Raw genomic sequence first — 18,033 nt, 5'->3', positions numbered from 1 at the left:
AGTGGTTAAAAATAGAAGTTAAGGAAGGGAGGAGGGCAGGGGCGACGGTTTTAAGAAGGTGAGAGGGAATGGGGTCCGAGGCGCAGGTGGAGGGGGTGGCACTTGTGAGGAGGGAGGAGATCTCCTCTGGGGATACTGCAGGGAAGGATGGGAAAGTAGGGGAGGGGGTCGTTGGGGGGGAGGGGAGAGGCGGAGGGGTGACTTTGGGGAGCTCAGACCTGATCGTGTTGATTTTCATGAGGAAATAGGTGGCCAGATCATTAGGGGTGAGAGATGGGGGAGGGGGAGGAACGGGGGCCTAAGGAGAGAGTTAAAGGTCCGGAACTATCGGCGGGGGTGACGGGCATGGGTGTCGATAAGGGAGGAGAAGAAGCTTTGCCTGGCGGAGGAGAGGGCAGAGTTAAGGCAGGAAAGGATAAATTTGAAGTGTGTGAGGTCGGCTTGGTGCTTGGACTTTCGCCAGCGGCGCTCAGCAGCTCGAGCATAGGAGCGTAGGAGGCGGACGGAGGAGGCGATCCAGGGCTGTGGGTTAGTGGCGCGAGAGCGGCGGAGGGAAAGGGGGGCGAGAGAGTCGAGATGAGTAGAGAGGGTGGAGTTGAGAGCGGAGACCTGATCGTCGAGAGTGGGAAGAGAGGACAGGGCGGCAAGGTGAGGCGAGATGCTATTGGAAAGACGGATGGGATCGAGAGAGCGGAGGTCTCTGTGGGGCAGTAGCAAAGATTTGCAGGGGGAGGGAGTGTGAGAGATGAGGCAGGTGAGAAGGTTATGGTCCGAGAGAGGGATTTCAGAGTCGGTGAGTGAGGAGATAGTGCAGCGGTAGGAGATGACAAGATCGAGGGTGTGACCGAGTCGGTGAGTGGGCGCGGTATGGTGGAGGAGGAGGTCGGCAGAGTCGAGGAGGGATAGCAGGCGGGCGGCAGAGGAGTCGTCGGGTACATCCGTATGGATGTTGAAGTCTCCAAGGATCAGAGTGGGCAGAGAGAAGGAGAGAAGGAAGGTGAGAAAGGGGTCAAGGTGGTTGAAGAAGTCGGAGGTGGGACCGGGAGGGCGGTAGATGACGGCGACAAGTAACTGGAGTGGGTGGTAGAGGCGAACGATATGGGCTTCGAAGGAGGGGAAGGAGAGGGAGGGGGGAGGAGGGATAGTGCGGAAGCGGCATCGGGGCGAGAGGAGGAAGCCGACGCCTCCTCCCTTACCGGTGAGTCTGGGGGTATTAATTGCATTTAATTGCAATTGCATTTAATTGCATTTAATGTATTAATGCATTTAATACTGCAATTATTAATATTAACGGTGAAATGAGCTTACTGCGGGCAAGGAATCTATCTACCCATGCTGCTACACTGTCCTCTCCCAAGAGCTTAGTACAGAGCTCTGAACACAGTCAGAGCTTAATAAATGCCAGTGATGGATCGATTGAAAAAGGAGTGGTATTTCACGGAGGACCCCTCTCGGGGAGGCACCTGGAGAGTTTCCAGTCCTCTACCAGTCACGATTTCGGGAGGGAGAGTGAAGCAAAGGCCTACCCGTTCCATTCCCCCAGCGCTTAGAACAGTGCTCTGCACACAGTAAGCGCTTAACAAATACCAACATTATTATTATTCCCAGCTTGGTGGCGAGAGGCACGCAATCTGCTACAAGTTAAGACTCCCCGGTGCTGGGCAGCAGCGGCACGGGAGAGAGTCGAGGGCGGAGACTCAAGTTTATCGTGCGGAAGGAGGCAACGGTAAACCAATTCCGTATTTTTCCCCAGAAAACTCTCCGGATCCACTACCGGAACGATTGCTGATGGAGGTGGGGCGTTCTGGGAGAGATGTGTCCGTGACATCGCTAGCAGACGACTCGACGACATAAGACAACGACAACTTTCACGGAGGAAGAGTTTTGTCCCAAGGAAAAATAGCAGAGAGAGCTGAATAATGAGGGGCGGCATGGCCTAACGGATAGAGGCTGGGCCTGGGAGTCAGAAGGATCTGGGTTCTGATCCCAGCTCCGCCACTTGTCCACAGTGTGAGCCTGGACAAGTCACTTCTCTGGGCCTCAGTTACCTCATCTGGAAAATGGGGATTGAGCCTGTGAGCCCCGAGTGGGCCACGGACCGAGTCCAACCTGCTTACTTGGTATTCACCTAAGCGTTTAGTACAGTGCCTGGCACACAGTAGGAACTTAACAAATACCATAAAAAAAATAATAAAATAATCGACATCTTGCTGAAAGCCAAATTTTGGGCCAACTGAAATTTTTGGATAGAGAATTTCTTGTAGTCTCTGAAAGAGAATTTTGGCCGTTCTCAAGGGTCACTTTTCATTCAGTTTTGAGATAAGGCGGTCTTTCAGAAACTGCCTATCAGTCTTCAATTTATGACTCATGGCTGCAAAACACTGCATTTTGGGGAACGGAGTGGCCCTTTCAAAGGACAAACACAACACTGCTTTGTTTAGGGGCCGCATAACGAGAGCGTGATAAATTCAGAGACAAAACTATAGCACAACTTCACTGGTGACTTGTGAAGAAGCAGACCAGGCTTTTCTAACCGCAGGTCCGAGAGGAATTCCTTTGATAAGCGGGCAGCTATTTCTACACACGATATCGGGGACGGGGAAGATTGGAGCGTGGCTCCCTTTCGTACTTGACCAACTGCTTTTTTTTCTCCTCCCATTTTCCTACAGCTAAAAATCAATCGCCCCGTGAAGTCTGGCCGTCTTTCCCTGGGATCTGTGTTTCTTGGCTCCTTTCCGAGTTTCTCTGCTGTAATATCATCCTGAGTTTTGCCATTTGGAGAACTTAATTTATTTACTTCTATTCATCTCTGTTTCCCCCTGTAGTCTGTCAGCTCCTTGTGGGCAGTGAATGGATCTTCCAACTCTTGTCGTATCGTACTCTCCCAAACGCTTAGTACGGTGCTCTGCGCACAGCAAGTGCTCAATAAATACCATTGAGTGATTGACTGATTGGAGATTTGAGGAAACGGTAACCACCACCCCCAGGTAAAGTCCATTTCCAGCCCACGATTCTTCGCGGAGTCGCATTAAATCGCTGAAGTGGAAGATGGGGCGGGGTTGGGCATTAGAAGATCTGGGTTCCAGCCTCAGTCCAGCCTCCGACTTGCTTCGTGACCTTGGGTGAGTCTCTTAGCCTCTCTAAGTTCTTACTTTTTTTTAACCGGCACTTGCTAAGCGCTTACTTTGTGCCAGGCACTGTACTCAGCGCTGGGGTAGATACACGCTAATCAGGTTGGACACACTCCATGCCCCACATGGAGCTCACAACCTTAATCCCCATTTTATAGATGAGGGAACTGAGGCTCAGGGAAGTCAAGCGACCTGCCCGAGGTCACCCGGCAGACGAGTGGCGGAACCAGGAGTGAGAGCTTCCTGAGGGCAGAGCACTGTACTAAGCGCTCGGGAAAGGATGGGTGGGGGAACCCATTCCCTGCGCACAGTGGAATTTCACCAACCTCTCAACAGGGCTGACTTTTGCCAAAAGAGGGTCCAGGGCCTTTGATTTTTATTTTATGGGATTTGTTAAGCACCTACACTGTACTAAGCGCTGGGGTGGATACGAGCTCATCAGGTTGGACAAAGTCCCTGTCCCATATGGAGCTCCCAAGTCTAAGCAGGATGGAGAATAACAGAGAAGCAGCGAGGCTCAGTGGAAAGAGCACGGGCTTGGGAGTCAGAGGTCATCGGTTCAAATCCCAGCTCTGCCACTGGTCAGCTATGTGACTGTGGGCAAGTCACTTCACTTCTCTGGGCCTCAGTGACTTCATCTGTAAAATGGGGATTAACTGTGAGCCTCACAGGGGACAACCTGATTACCCTGTATCTACCCCAGCGCTTAGAACAGTGCTCAGCACATAGTAAGCACTTAACAAACACCAACATTATTATTATCATTATTATAATAATAGTGGTACTTGTTAAGTGCTTACTAAGTGCCAGGCACTGTGCTAAGCGCAGGGGTCGATACAAGCTGATCAGGTTAGACAGAGTTCCTTGTCCCGCATGGGGCTCGCCGTCTTCACCCCCATTTTACAAGTGAGGAAACTGAGGCCCAGAGCAGTGAAGTGACCGGCCCAAGGTCCCAGAGCAAATAAGTGGAGGATCCAGGATTAGAGCCCAGGTCTTTCTGACTCCCAGGCCCGGGCTCTATCCACTAGGGCACGCTGGCTTCTGCCAACAGGTGGTCCAGTGACCTACTCCTCGGGGAAATTCATTTCATCATATTTAGTGAGTACACAGCACTGTACTAAGCGCTTGGGAGAGGACAAGAGAACAATAAACAGATAGGTTCCCTGCCCACAACGAGTTGTAGGATCAGCTGGCCAGAGGCCGATACTTCTGCCATGAATCTGTCCAGATTCCCAGGAGATATCTCTTTCTCCTCAACAGTGCTCACTGTCATTTGTCTGCTGCGTGACCCTGGACGAGTCACTTCTCTGGGTCTTCTTCTTCCTCAGTGGTATCTGTTAAACACTTACTACGTGTCAAACGCTGTTCTAACTGCTGGAATAGGTACGAGTTAATTAGGTTGGACGCGGTCCCTGTCCCGCATGGGGGTCAGAGTCTAAGGAGGAGGAAGAACAGGCATTTAGTCCCCACTTTACAGTTGAGGAACGGAGGCACAGGAAAGTTAAGTGACATGCCCAAGGTCACGCAGCAAGGAAGTGGTAGAGTCAGGATTAGAACCCCGAGATCTCAGTTTCCTCATCTGGAAAAAGGGGATCAATCAATACCTATAAAATAGCTATTCTCCTTCCCTTGAGATGGTGAGCCCCACGTAGGACAGGGACTGGGTCCGACCCGATTATCTTAGATCTCTCCCGGCACATAGTATTCATTTATTCAATCGTATTTATTGAGCGCTTACTGCGTGCGGAGCACTGTACTAAGTGCTTGGAGAGTACAATTCAGAAATAAAGAGGAACAATCCCTGCCCCCAGCGGGCTTATAGTACAGTGCCCGGCACGTAGCAAGCACTTAAATGCCCCCACAAAAAAAATCAACCCAAAAAACCATGAAGATGACATTCTTTTCCATGGTAAGAATAGTCCAGAAAGGTCTGGCCTTCTCCTCTGGTGGTTTCTGGTAAGGGATGATCATGTCAAATGCCGCAGTTGATACAGGACAATCAGTCGATCACAATTACTGATCACTTACTGTGTACAGAACACTGCACTAAGCGCTTGGAGAGTACAACGGCCTAACAGACATTCCCACCCCACAGTGAATTTGCAGTCTAGAGTCAGACACGATCCCTATCCCACCCTTTTGTTATTATCCTTTCGGCATTCGTCAGTCGTTTACTATGTAATAATAAGAAGAAGAATGTTGGTATCTGTTAAGCGCTTACTATGTGCCGAGCACTGTTCTAAGTGCTGGGGTAGACAGAGGGGAATCGGGTCGTCCCACGTGGGGCTCACAGTCTTAATCCCCATTTTACAGATGAGGTAACTGAAGCACCGAGAAGTTAAGTGACTTGCCCACAGTCAGCTGACAAGTGGCCGAGCCGGGATTTGAACCCACGATCTCTGACTCCAAAGCTCGTGCTCTTACCACTGAGCCACGCTGCTTCTCTATGTGCCAGATACTGTACTAAGCGCTGGGATAGATACGAGCCAATAGGGATGGTCACGGTCTTAATCCGATTTTACAGCTAAAGGAACCGAGAAGCGAAGCGACCCGCCCGGGGTCGCACGACGGGCGAGCGGCGGTGCTAGGGTTAGAACCCCAGGCCCCTCCTGCTCCCGGTCAACCCCGCGAAGCTCCCAGCGGGGAAGGAGAGGAGGTACCGGATCCCCACTTGACAGATGAGGAAACTGAGGCCCGGGGCACGAGATGACTTGCCCAAGGTCACCCGACTGAGCGGCGCCTGAGGGACGGGGGAGGGCGCCGCCTCTCCCCAGGCCGCAGAAACCGTCATCGCCCAGCGGACGGAAAAGGCGGCAGGTTGCTTTAGGCGGTGGCGGGACGCTACGGGCCTTTGGGCGGGCAAAATGGGCAAGCACGTACATCTTGTGTGAGTTGATAATTTCCCCCGGGTGGGGAGGGCAGAGAAGACCCTTTTATTACCCTCCTGCCACCCTCCCTCCCCTTTTCTGATTCGCTCAGCACTTCGGGACCACCCAAGCTCTGAAGAGAACCGAATATACCTTATCTTGGGACTCCATCTCTCCCTCTTACCTGCAACTGAGTTGCGAACCTGCACGCCCGCCCCGCTAGGCTGTCAGCTCTTCGTGGGCAGGGAGCTTGCCTACCAACTCTGCAGCCATCTCCTCTCCCCGGCGCTCAGGGCAGCGGTCTGCAGGCAGTGGACTGGAAGCTCCTTGAGGGCAGGGATCATGTCTACTAAATCTAGCTACTCTCCTACCGCCACCCAACCCACAAACTTTCATCCTCTAACGCCACGCTTCTCGCTGTCCCTCCATCCCGCCTCCGGCCCGGAACGCCCTCCCTCCTCATGTCCGACGGACAGTGACTCTCCCCCACTTCAAAGCCTTATCGAGGTCCATCTCCTCCCAGAGGCCTTCCCTGACTAAACCTTCCTTCCCTCTCCCTTCTGCATCACGTTGATTTTCTCCCTTTATTCACCTCTCCTCCCTGACGACTGACGCTCACATCCGCAACTTATTTATTTTTCTTAATGTCCGTCTCCCCCTCTAGACAGTAAGCTTGCTGTGGGCAGGGAATGTGTCCGTTATATTCTTTTGAACTCTTCCAAGGGCTCAGTACAATGCCCTGCATACAGTAAGCGCTCAATAAATATGATCGATACTGTCCTCTCCCAAGAGCTCCGTAGGGCGATGTGCACATAGTAGACTGTCAGCTCCTTGAAGGACAGGGATCGTGGCTACTAATTCTACCGTCCTCTCCCCAGTGCTGTGCACAGAGTAGACTAGATGTTCCTTGAGGGCAGGATCACGCCTACTAATTTTCGTTCTCTCCCCAAAGCTCAGTCCAGTGCTCTGCCCACAGTAGATTGTCATCTCTTTGAGGGCTGGGACCGTGTCTATTGACTGTACTGGACTCTCCCAAGCGTTCAGTCCAGTGCTCTGCGCACGGCAGACTGTCGGCTCCGTGACGTCAGGGACCAAAGGAAAGCAGCAGGTGTAGCGGATACAGCCCGGACCTGGGCGTCATAAGGTCATGGGTTCTAATCCCGGCTACGCCACTCGTCTGCCTTGTGACGTTGGACAAGTCACTTCCCTGCACCTCAGTTACCTCATCTGAAAAAGGGGCATCGAATCTGGGAGTCCCACATAGTTCTTGTCTGTCCATCTCCCCCGATTAGACTGTAAGCCCATCAAAGGGCAGGGACTGTCTCTATCTGTTACCGATTTGTCCATTCCAAGCCCTTAGTACAGTGCTCTGCACATAGTAAGCGCTCAATAAATACTATTGAATGAATGAATGAATGACAGGGACCGTCGTGCCCAACCCGATTTGCTTGTATCCACCCCAGGGCTTGGTCCAGAGCTTGGCACACGGTCAGTGCCTAGCAAATACCACAATTATTATTATTATAGCTACCGGCTCCTCAATCAGTGTGTACCGAGTGCTTGACTATTCCACGCGGGCAGGCAAGCCAGACGCCTCCTCCCTGAGGAGTCTCCCAAATGCGGGATTCCCCCTTTCCCAGGTCCACTGCCGGGTACTCTCCCATTATTCTTCGGGCTCCGGAGCTGACGAGCGGACGGGAGGCCGACGCTTCTCGAAGTTGTTTCCATGGGGTCTACCGTACGAGGGACACGGCCTGTACGAGCAGCACGCTTTGGCGGTCCGTCATCTTCAGTCGGTCAGCCGTACGTCCTGAGCGCTCACTGTTTGCCGAGCACTGTACTGAGCGTTTGGAAGAGGACAACAGAACCACACAACAGATGTTCCTTGCCCACAACCAGCTTACAGACTAGAGTCAGACACAATCCCTGTCCCCCTTTTTTTAAACGGCATTCTTTAGGCGCTTACTCTGTGCCAGGCACTGTACTAAACGCTGGGATAGGTACAAGCTACTCAGGTTGTCACGGTCTTAAACCCGTTTGACAGCTGAAGGAAATGAGAAGTGAGATGACTTGCACAAAGTTGCACGGTGGCCAAGGGATTTTTAATGACGACGACGGTATGTTTTAAGCGCTTATTATGTGCCAGGCACTGTACTAAGGGCTGGGGTGGATACGAGCAAATCGGGCTGGACGCGGTCCCTGTCCCATGTGGGGCTCATAATCGAAATCCCCATTTTACAGATGAGGGACCTGAGGCCCAGAGGAGGGAAGTGATTCGCCCAAGGTCACACAGCAGGGTTTTGCTCTGCTTTTTTCTCCAGCTTTCAGGGCCACTCCGCGGCTGGATCTCGATCCATCAATCAGTGGTATTTATTGAGCGCTACCTATGTGCACAGCACTGTACTAAGCGCTTGGGAGAAGACAACAGAACAGAATTCATAGACCCCCTTCCCTGCCCACAACACGCTTACAGTCTAGAGGGGGAGATGGACATGAATCACCTTTCTCATCGACGCTAGTTATTGAACGCATACTATGTGCAGAGCACTGTACTAAACGCTTGGGAGAGTCCACCACAGCAGAATTAGCAGCCATCTTTCCTGCCCATAATGATCTTACAGTCTTCAGGGGGAGACAGATATTCATCATCAACCTCTTCAATGGAAGTTATTGAGCGCATACTACGTGCAGAGCACTGTACTAGGCGCTTCAGAGTCGACAACAGAACTAGCGGATTCATTCTGCTAGTGCGCTGCTAGAGAAGCAGCGTGGCTCAGCGGCAAGAGCCAGGGCTTGTGAGTCAGAGGTCATGGGTTCGAATCCCGACTCTGCCCCTTGTCAGCTGGCTGACCGTGGGCAAGTCACTTCTCTTCTCTGTGCCTCAGTGACCTCATCCAAAATGGGGATGAAAACTGTGAGCTTCACGAGGGACAACCCGATGACTCTGTATCTACCCCTGCGCTTAGAACAGTGCTCCGCACATAGTAAGCGCTTAACAAATACCAACATTATTATTATTATTATTCTCTGCCAATAATAAGCTTACAAGGGGAGACAGACATTCTTCATCATCATCCTCATTAAAGGTACTGAGTGCGTACTATGTGCGGAGCACTGTCCTAAGCTCTTGGGAGAGTCCACTACAACAGAATTAGCAGTCACGTAGCCTGTCCACCGTGATCTTAGAGTCTACAGGGGGAGACAGACATTCATTCAGTAGTATTTATCGAGCGCCGACTATGTGCAGAGCACCGTACTAAGCGCTTGGAAGGTACAATTCGGCAACAGATAGAGACGATCCCTGCCCACCGACGGGCTTACGGTCTAATCGGGGGAGACGGACCGACAAAAACAAGACAGTCCTCCTCAACGGTAGTCACTGAGCGCGCACTATACGCAGCACACTGTATTGAGCGCTCGCAGTGTCCAATGCAACAGAATTAGCAGACACCTCCCCTACCCATAACAAACTTAGAGTCTAGATGGGGGGCCAGACGTTAATCGCCGGCCTCATCCCGAACCCTCAAGGTTCAGTTCCGGGTCCCGTTTCTCTTCGCCCTCTACACCCACTCCCTCGGGGAACTCATTCGCGGACGATTCCCCAGTCTCCATGGCCAGCCCCTCTCCCTCTCCCTCTCTCCAGTCTCCCATTTCCTCCTGCCTTCGAGACATCTCTATTTGGATGTCCTTCCGTCACCTCAAAATTAACCCGTCCAAGTCAGAACCCAAACCCCGTCCGCCCTCCACTGACTTTCCCATCCCTGTAGACGGCACCGCCACCCTACCCGCCTCACCAGCCCCTAACCTTGGTGTTATCCTTGACTCCTCTCTCGCATTCAACTCACAATTCAATCCGTCACTGAACCCCGTCGACCGGAACTTCGCGACAACGCTAAAACCCGCCTTTTCCTCGCCGTCCCCCCTGCCGCCACGTTAATCCCATCGCTCATCCCGTCCCACCTCCATCACTCCACGGGCCTCCCGGCCGACCTCACGGCGCGGATCGTTTTTCGACACAAGCCTTCGACCCGGGTTTCCCCGCTTCTCGAGAACCTCCAGCGGTCGCCCGTCCAGCTCCGCGTCGAACAGAAACTCCTCGCCGTCGGCTTTAAAGCCCTCAGTCCCCTCGGCCCCTCCGACCTCACCGCGCTCCTCTCCAACTCCAGCCCGGCCCGCACACTTTGCTCCCCTACCGCCGACCTTCTCACCGGGCCTCCATCTCGTCCACCTGGCCGCCGACCCCTCGCCCACGTCCCGCCTCTGGCCCGGCTCGTCCTCCCTCCTCAAATCCCCCAGACCACCACTCTTCCCCTCTCTTCAAAACCTTATTGCAGGCCCATCTCCTCCAAGAAGCCTTCCCTGACTAAGCCCCCATTTCCTCTCCTCCCGCTCCCTTCTGCGTCGCCCAGACTCTCTCCCTCTCATCCCCTGCCCAAATCTCTCATTTATTTCAATTAATGTCCGTCTCCTCCTCTAGCCTGTGAGCTCACTGTGGGCAGGGGATGTTCACTGTTATCCTGTCCTCTCCCGAGTGCTTAGTACAGGGCTCCGCACGCAATAAGCACTCAAAGATATGACTGACTGACCTCAGAGGTAGTCACTGAGCACATACCGTGCGCACTCATTCATTCATCCAACTGTACTTATCGAGCGCTCACGATGTGCAGAGCACTGTACTAAGCGCTCGGAATGGACAATTCGGCAACAGACAGAGACGATCCCGGCCCACTGACCGGCTCACGGTCTAGTAGAGCGCTCGGGAGAGCCTAATTCAACAGACTGATCCAACACGGTCCCTGCCTTCGACGAATTTATAGTCTACAGGGGAGTGGAAAGAGCCCGGGTTGGGGAGTCAGAGGTCGTGGGTTCTAATTCCGACTCTGCCCCTCGTCTGCCGTGTGACCCTGAGCAGGCCACTCAAACTCTCTGAGCCTCACTTACCTCATCTGGAAAATGGGGATTAAACCCGTGAGCCCCATGTGGGACAACCTGATTACCTCTAATCTACCCCAGTGCTCAGAACAGTCTCTGGCCCAGAGTAAGCGCTTAACAAATTCCATAATCATCATCATCATTATCCCCATCCATGGTAGTTAATGAGCGCGTTACCCTGCGCAGAGCACCGAACTAAGCGCTTGGGAGAGTCCAAAGCACCAGAATTAGCGGACGCGTTCCCTGCCCCTGGAGGGCTGCCGGTCTAGAGGGAGAGAGAGACATCAAAATGAATAAATACATAGTTTATACGGCCGAATTTAAAGCCGCGGGCGTCAGTGCCTTGGGGATTTACAGGAGAAGGACCCGGGGCCTGCCTCCCGAAGGTCTTCCAGACCCGCAGCCCGACGCCTCCAGACCGTCGGCCGGCCGAGGGCAGGGACTCTGTCTGTTGACCGTTCTAGAATCCTCTCTCGAGCGCTTAGCACAGCGCTCCGCACTCGGTAAGCACTCGATACATAGCACCCGTCGATTGACTGTGGGCAGGGAATGTGCTTACCGACTCTGTTCTACTGTCCAAGCGCTTAATAGAGCGCTCTGCACACAATTAGCGCTCGTTAAGCAGAGAGGAGAAGCAGCGCGGCTCAGTGGAAAGAGCCCGGGCTTGGGAGTCAGAGGTCAGGGGTTCGAATCCCGGCTCCGCCACTTGCTAGCTGTGTGACTGTGGCTAAGTCACTTCTCTGTGCCTCGGTTACCTCACCTGTAAAATGGGGATGAAAAACCGTGAGCCCCTCGTGGGACCACCGGATCGCCCCGTATCCCCCCGGCGCTCAGAACAGTCCTTTGCACGCAGTAAGCGCTGAACAAATACCACCGATATTATCATCAAATACCACCGAACGAGAGAATCTCAGAGGCGTTCACTCCATTCATTCCGGCCTCTCCGACGCCAAACCTACTCACCGTCCCTCGACCTCGGCCACCTCGCCGCCGACCTCCGGCCCCCGTCCCGCCCTCCCTCCTCCTATGGGACAGACCATCCTCCCCCTCGCTTCGAATCCCTACCGAAGGCCCGCCTCCTCCGGGAGGCCTTCCCCGACTAAGCCCTCCTGTCCTCCTCTCCCACTTCCTTCCGTGTCGTTGGCTCCTCGGCATCCGTTGAGCGCTCACGAGGCGCGGAGCACCGCACCGAGCGCTCGGAAGGTACGATCCGGCCACGGACGGCGACCACCCCTGCCCGGCGACGGACTCACGGTCTCGCGCTTGGATTCTGCCCCTTTATTCACCCCCCACGGCCCTCAGCTCCGTACCGGTCACAGATTCATCTCGATTGACGCCCGCCTCCCCCACCGGGCCGTCAGCCGGCCGGGGGCGGCCAAACTCCGTCATACCGCCGTCCTCCGGGGCGCTTAATACAGCACCCCGCAATCAATCGACGGTATCCGCGAAGCCCTCGCTCCCCGACACCAAAGACTTGGCCGCGCACCCGCTCCCTGCCCGTAGCCAGCTTCGAGTCTCGAGGAGAAGACAGATACATCCCGCGTAACGTATAACGGGCGATAGGAGCAAGAACGTACTTTGCGCTATAGAAGTTGAAGATGGAAAGGGCAGCGAGGGAAGGGAAAGAGGGCGGAGGGGGGAGATGGAGAAGTTGGGGAAGGGGGGACGGGGGCGAAGGAGGCTCACCCACCCCCCAGAAATGGGAAGGAAGAAGCCCCAAGCTCTTGGAGGTCTGTGGGATTTTCTGGCCGGTCCTCGTTGGGAGTTGGGGTGGGTGGGGAGGACGGAGGGAGGGAGGGAGGGATGGAGGGATGGAGGGATGGAGGGATGGAGGGATGGATGGAGGGATGGAGGGATGGAGGGATGGAGGGATGGATGGGGGTCCCCGCCTCCCACCGGCCTGGCCTTCTCTGGTCCCTCTGGGCCGGGCGGGCCTTTCTAATCCGGCTCCACCGCCAGCTGTCGTCTCCAGCCCGGCCGACCCCCGGGATTGGGGGGGGGCGGGGGGGCCGCCCCGGCTCTGGCCGGCTTGGACCCCCGGCCTTCACCCCCTCCCTCCCTGGACCCCCCAGCCCCTGCCCCCTGGTTCCCCCCGGCCCCTCCATCCTCCCGCCCAGACCCCCCCAGGCCAGCCTGCCCCCCCCCCGGCCCCGCCCCTCCCGACCGAGGCCCCCTCCCGCCGCCCCCCCCCCCCCGGCCGGCCGCACCTCTTGAAGGCCTCCGCCGGGCTCCGCTCGCACTGTCCGGGGCTGAGCAGGGTCTGCAGGGCGGGCTCCCGCAGCCGGTCCTCGTAGCCCGGGAGGAGCCCCCCGCGGCGGATCTGGGCCACCAGGCCGCGGATGAAGCCGGCGGGCGCCAGCGTGTCGGCGTCCTGGGCCTGGCAGAAGTGGAAGGCCAGGGCCTGGCGGTGCAGGCCGCGCTGCAGGCCCGCCGCCGAGCTGGGCCACAGCAGCTCCGAGCACAGCGCCGTCTTGCCGCTGCCCGGGCCGCCCACCAGCAGCACGCCCCAGGCCCCCGCCGAGCCCGAGCCCGAGCCCGAGCCCCCGCTCCCCCCGCCGCCGCCGCCGCCGCCGCCGCCGGGCCCGCCGCCCCCCCCCGCCGCCGCCTTCTCCTGCAGGCAGTGCTGCAGCCGGTGGAACAGCCACTCGCGGCAGTAGAACGGCTTCCCCTGCAGCAGGCTGCCCTGGGCCATGGCCGACCTCCCGAGCCCCGACCCGCCGCCGAAGCCAGAGCCGCCGCCAGAGCCGCCGTCCGCCCCGCGCCCCGCGCCCCCGGCCCGCGCGGACACGCCCATCCCCGCCCGCCCGCCAATGGGCGCCCGACCGCCCGCCGGAGCGGAGGGGAGCGGAGGGGAGGGGAGGGGAGGGGACGAGACGAGACGAGACGAGACGAGACGGGACGGGACGGGACGGGACGGGATGGGAGGGGACGGACGATAGGGGGCGCCGGCGCCCGGGGGGGGTGGGGGTGGTGGGGCCGGAGGGGGCGGGGCCCCAGGGGAGGGACCGGATTGGCCGGGGATGGGGGAGGGGCCTGGACGGGGCGGGGCCTGGACGGGGCGGGGCCCGAAAGGAGGGACCTGATTGGCCGGGGGCTGGGCCTGGAGGGGCGGGGCCTGGAGGGGCGGGGCCTGGTGGGGGCGGGGCCCGAGGGGAGGGACCGGATTGGCCGGGGTGGAGGGGGCGGGGCCTGGCGGGGGCGGAGCCCGAGGGGAGGGGGTCGGATTGGCCGGCGTGGTGGGGGCGTGGCTCGCGGGGTGTGGGGGGGCCTGAAGGGGGCGGGGCCCGAGGGGAGGGACTGGATTGGCCGGGGTGGTGGGGGCGGGGCCTGAAGGGGCGGGGCCGAACTGTTGGAATGGGAGGAGCTGGGAGGGCACGTGAGGGGGCGGGGCCCGAGGGGCGGGGCCTGAAGGGGCGGGACCCGACCGGCGGAGGGGAGGGGGCTGGGAGGGCCCCTGAGGGGCGTGGCCTGACGGGGCGTGGCCAGAAGAGGAGGGAGCGGATTTGTCGGAGTGCTGGGGGCGGGGCCCGAGGGCGGGGTCGAGCTGTCGGGGTGGTGGGGGCGGGGCCGGTGGGAGGGCGACGACAGGGGGCGGGGCCCGAAGGGGGCGGGGTTATGATGGGGCGGGGCCGGCGTCGTATCCTGATTGGTCGAGACCGGCCTGTGACCCCCCGAAGGGGCGGGGCCAGAGGGGGCGGGGCCAGAGGGGGCGTGTCCTGATTGGTCGAGACCGGCCTGTGGCCGTGAAGGGGCGGAGCCTGCGGGGGCGGGGCCTACGATGGGGGAGGGGCCTGTCCTGATTGGTCGAGACCGGCCTGTGGCCGTGAAGGGGCGGAGCCTGCGGGGGCCGGGCCTACGATGGGGGCGGGGCCTGTCCTGATTGGTCGAGACCGGCCTATGGCAGGGAAGGGGCGGGGCGTCTACTATTACTACTACTACGAATGATAATAGTATTTGTTGAGCGCTTACTATGTGCCAAGCACTGTTCTGAGCGCTGGGGGACGTTTACGAGGTCACCAGGTTGTCCCAGGTGGGGCTCACAGTTTTAATTCCCATTTTACAGATGAGGACACTGAGACGCCGAGAAGTGAAGGGACTTGCCCACAGTCCCACAGCTGACGAGGGGCAGTGGTGGGATTCGAACCCACGACCTCTGACTCCCAAGCCCGGCCTCTTTCCACTGAGCCACGCCGCTTCCTACTATACTCTCCCCCGCACCTACTTCAATTGCTGTACTGTACTTTGCAAGCGCTCAGTACAGTGCTCTGCGCAAGAAGCGCTCAATAGATACGACCGAATGAATGAATACAGTGCTCTGCGCACAGTGGCTTGGAAACTCTCTGGGACCAGGGAGCCGTGTCTACTATCTATTATCCACCCCGAAACACCTAGCACAGTGCTCTGCACACAGTGTAGTCTGGAAGCTCCTTGAGGGCAGGGGTCGGGTCCATTATTATTATTATTATTATTATTATTATTATAAATAAAATTGGTATCTGTTAAGCGCTTACTACGTGCTGAGCACTGTTCTAAGCGCTGGAGTAGATACAGGGTCATCGGGTCGTCCCACGTGAGGCTCACGGTCAATCCCCGTTTTCCAGATGAGGGAACTGAGGCGCAGAGAAGTGAAGCGACTCGCCCACGGTCACCCAGCTGACGAGTGGCCGAGCCGGGATTCGAACCCACCACCTCTGACTCCCAAACCCGGGCTCTTTCCACTGGGCCACGCTGCTTCCCTAATCTATCGGATCTATCCTACTCTTCCAAGCAGTCGGTACAGTGCTCTGCCCGCAATAGGCACCACTGATGGCTATGTAATGTTCTTCCCCAAGTGCTTAGGACAGTGCTCCGCTCATAGTAAGCGCTCAGTAAATACCATGGATTGAGAAGCAGCGTGGCTCAGTGGAAAGAGCCCGGGTTTGGGAGTCAGGGGTCGTGGGTTCGAATCCCCCCTCCGCCACGTATCAGCTGGGCGACTTTGGGCAAGTCACTGGACTTCTCTGGGCCTCCGTGACCTCATCTGGAAAATGGAGATTATGACGTGGGACAACCTGATTACCTTGTATTTTCCCCAGCGCTTAGAACAGAGCTGGGCACACAGTAAGCACTTAAATACCATCATTATTATTATTATTATTAGTATTATAGCTACAAAGGCCCGGAAGCCTTCTCGTCTGTCCGTCTCCTCCGATTAGACCGTAAACCCGTCCAAGGGCAGGGACTGTCTCTATCTGTTGCCGTCCTGCACTGTACCCGTCCGCTCAACTGTATATATTTTCATTACCCTATTTATTTTGTTAATGAAGCGCTCCGTAAATACTCTGGAATGAATGAATGGTAGGCGCTGGGGTAGATACGAGGTCATCGGGCGGTGCCACGTGGGGCTCCCAATCTCAACCCCCATTTTCCAGAGGAGGTCCCTGAGGCCCAGAGAAGTGAAGCGACTTGCCCAAAGTCACACGGCCGACAGGTGGCGGAGCCGGGATTAGAACCCACGACTTCCGACCCCCAAGCCCGGGCTCTTGACACTGACCGACGACACAAGCCGATCGGGTTGGACCCAGTCCGTGTTCCACTAGGGGCCCGCGGTCTTAATCCCCGTTATACAGATAGGGTAACTGAGGCCGAAAGGAGAAGTGACTTGCCCGAGGTCCCGCAGGAGACAAGCGGCGGAGCCGGGATTAGAACCCAGGTCCCCTGACTCTCAGATCCCAGGCCTGGGCTCTTTCCTCCTAGGCCACACCGCTTCTCTCCTAAATCGAAGGCCGAGCGTGAATTTAAATAATCTGCCGCTAGTGTGCAGAGGTGGAATGACTGGAAAAAAAACTGAATGGAAACTAGTGAGATTCCCTTTGATCGATCAGTGGCCCAGGTAATTCTAATATTAGCATTTATGAAGTGTTTTCTAAGTGCCAAACAATCCCAGCTTCTGTCACTCGTCTGCTGTGTGACCTTGGGCAAGTCATTTAGCTTCTCTGGGTCTCGGTTCTCTCATCTTTAAAATGGGGATTAAGACTGTCAGCCCCATGGGGGACGGGGACTGTGTCCAACCACAGTACCCCAGCGCTTAGACCAGTGTCTGGCACATGCAAGCGTTTAAGAAATACCAAAATGACTATTATTATTATTATTATTACTGGCATAGACACTGTGGCCCAGTTCCCTCATCTGTAAAATGGGGATGAAGACTGCGAGCCCCTCGTGGGACAGGGATGGTGTCGAACTTAATTACCTCGAATCTACCCCAGCGTTCAGAGCAGTGCTCGACGCATACTAAGTGCTTTGCACATACCATCTGTATTATTATTATTATCACCGCAGCGCTCCGCGCGTAGTAAGCGCTCACTAAATACTATTGAATGAATTACCATCATTACTGTTAGCGTTATTCATAAAGCCAACAGCCGTAACACAGCCCCGGACCCACACGTGCTTCTCGGTTGAAGAGGGAGCGAGAGCAGGTACACGGTGCCCGCTTGAGAGATGAGGAAACTGAGGCCCAGAGAAGCGAAGCGGCTTGCCCCAGGTCACACAGCAGGCGGGCAAGTGGCAGAGCCGCTATCGGAATCGGGGCCTGGGCTCTTTCCGCCGCGCCACGCTGCCTCCCGTCCTGATAGCCGGGCTTCCTTTCCCAATTGCCTCAGGAGAAAGGCTAGATTTTTATGAACTGAACAAAAACCAAATCCAGGAAGAGGCGGCGCGGCGTAATGGAAAGAGCCCGGGCCTGAGAGTCCTGGGTTCTAATCCTGCCTCCGCCACTTGCCTGCTGCGGGATCCCAGGTCCTCTGACTTCCAGTCCTGGGTTCTTTCCACTCCCTCTACTGGACTCTGCCAAGTGCTTAGAACAAGGCTCCGCACACTGTGGGAGATCAATAGCTTCCTTCTCTGACACCTTTGCGTCGGATCTGTCATTCATTCATATTTATTGAGCGCTCACTTTGTGCAGAGCACCGTACCGAGCGCTTGGACGGTACAATTCGGCAACAGAGAGAGACCATCCCTGCCCGACCACGGGCTCGCGGTCTAGAAGGGGGGGAGAGAGACAACAGAACCAAACAAGCAGACGGGTATCAAAAGCATCAATAGCAATAGAATTAGAGGTA

General features: G+C 56.5%; 1 protein-coding gene across 1 annotated transcript in view; it reads right to left on the bottom strand.

Annotated features, from left to right (window-relative positions):
* ANKRD50 (ankyrin repeat domain 50) overlaps nucleotides 1–13,460 on the bottom strand; it is a 33,046-nt gene extending 19,586 nt beyond the window's left edge. The window contains exon 1 of the mRNA XM_039912323.1: nucleotides 13,138–13,460. The gene's annotated coding sequence lies outside the window, so the exon portion shown is untranslated. The remainder of the gene's footprint in view (nucleotides 1–13,137) is intronic.
* Nucleotides 13,461–18,033: the final 4,573 nt, after the last annotated feature.

This window comes from Ornithorhynchus anatinus, chromosome 6, assembly GCF_004115215.2.
Source record: "Ornithorhynchus anatinus isolate Pmale09 chromosome 6, mOrnAna1.pri.v4, whole genome shotgun sequence".
Taxonomy (NCBI): domain Eukaryota; kingdom Metazoa; phylum Chordata; class Mammalia; order Monotremata; family Ornithorhynchidae; genus Ornithorhynchus; species Ornithorhynchus anatinus.
Note: the sequence above shows the minus strand (reverse complement) of the source record. Positions and strands in the feature narration are given on the sequence as shown.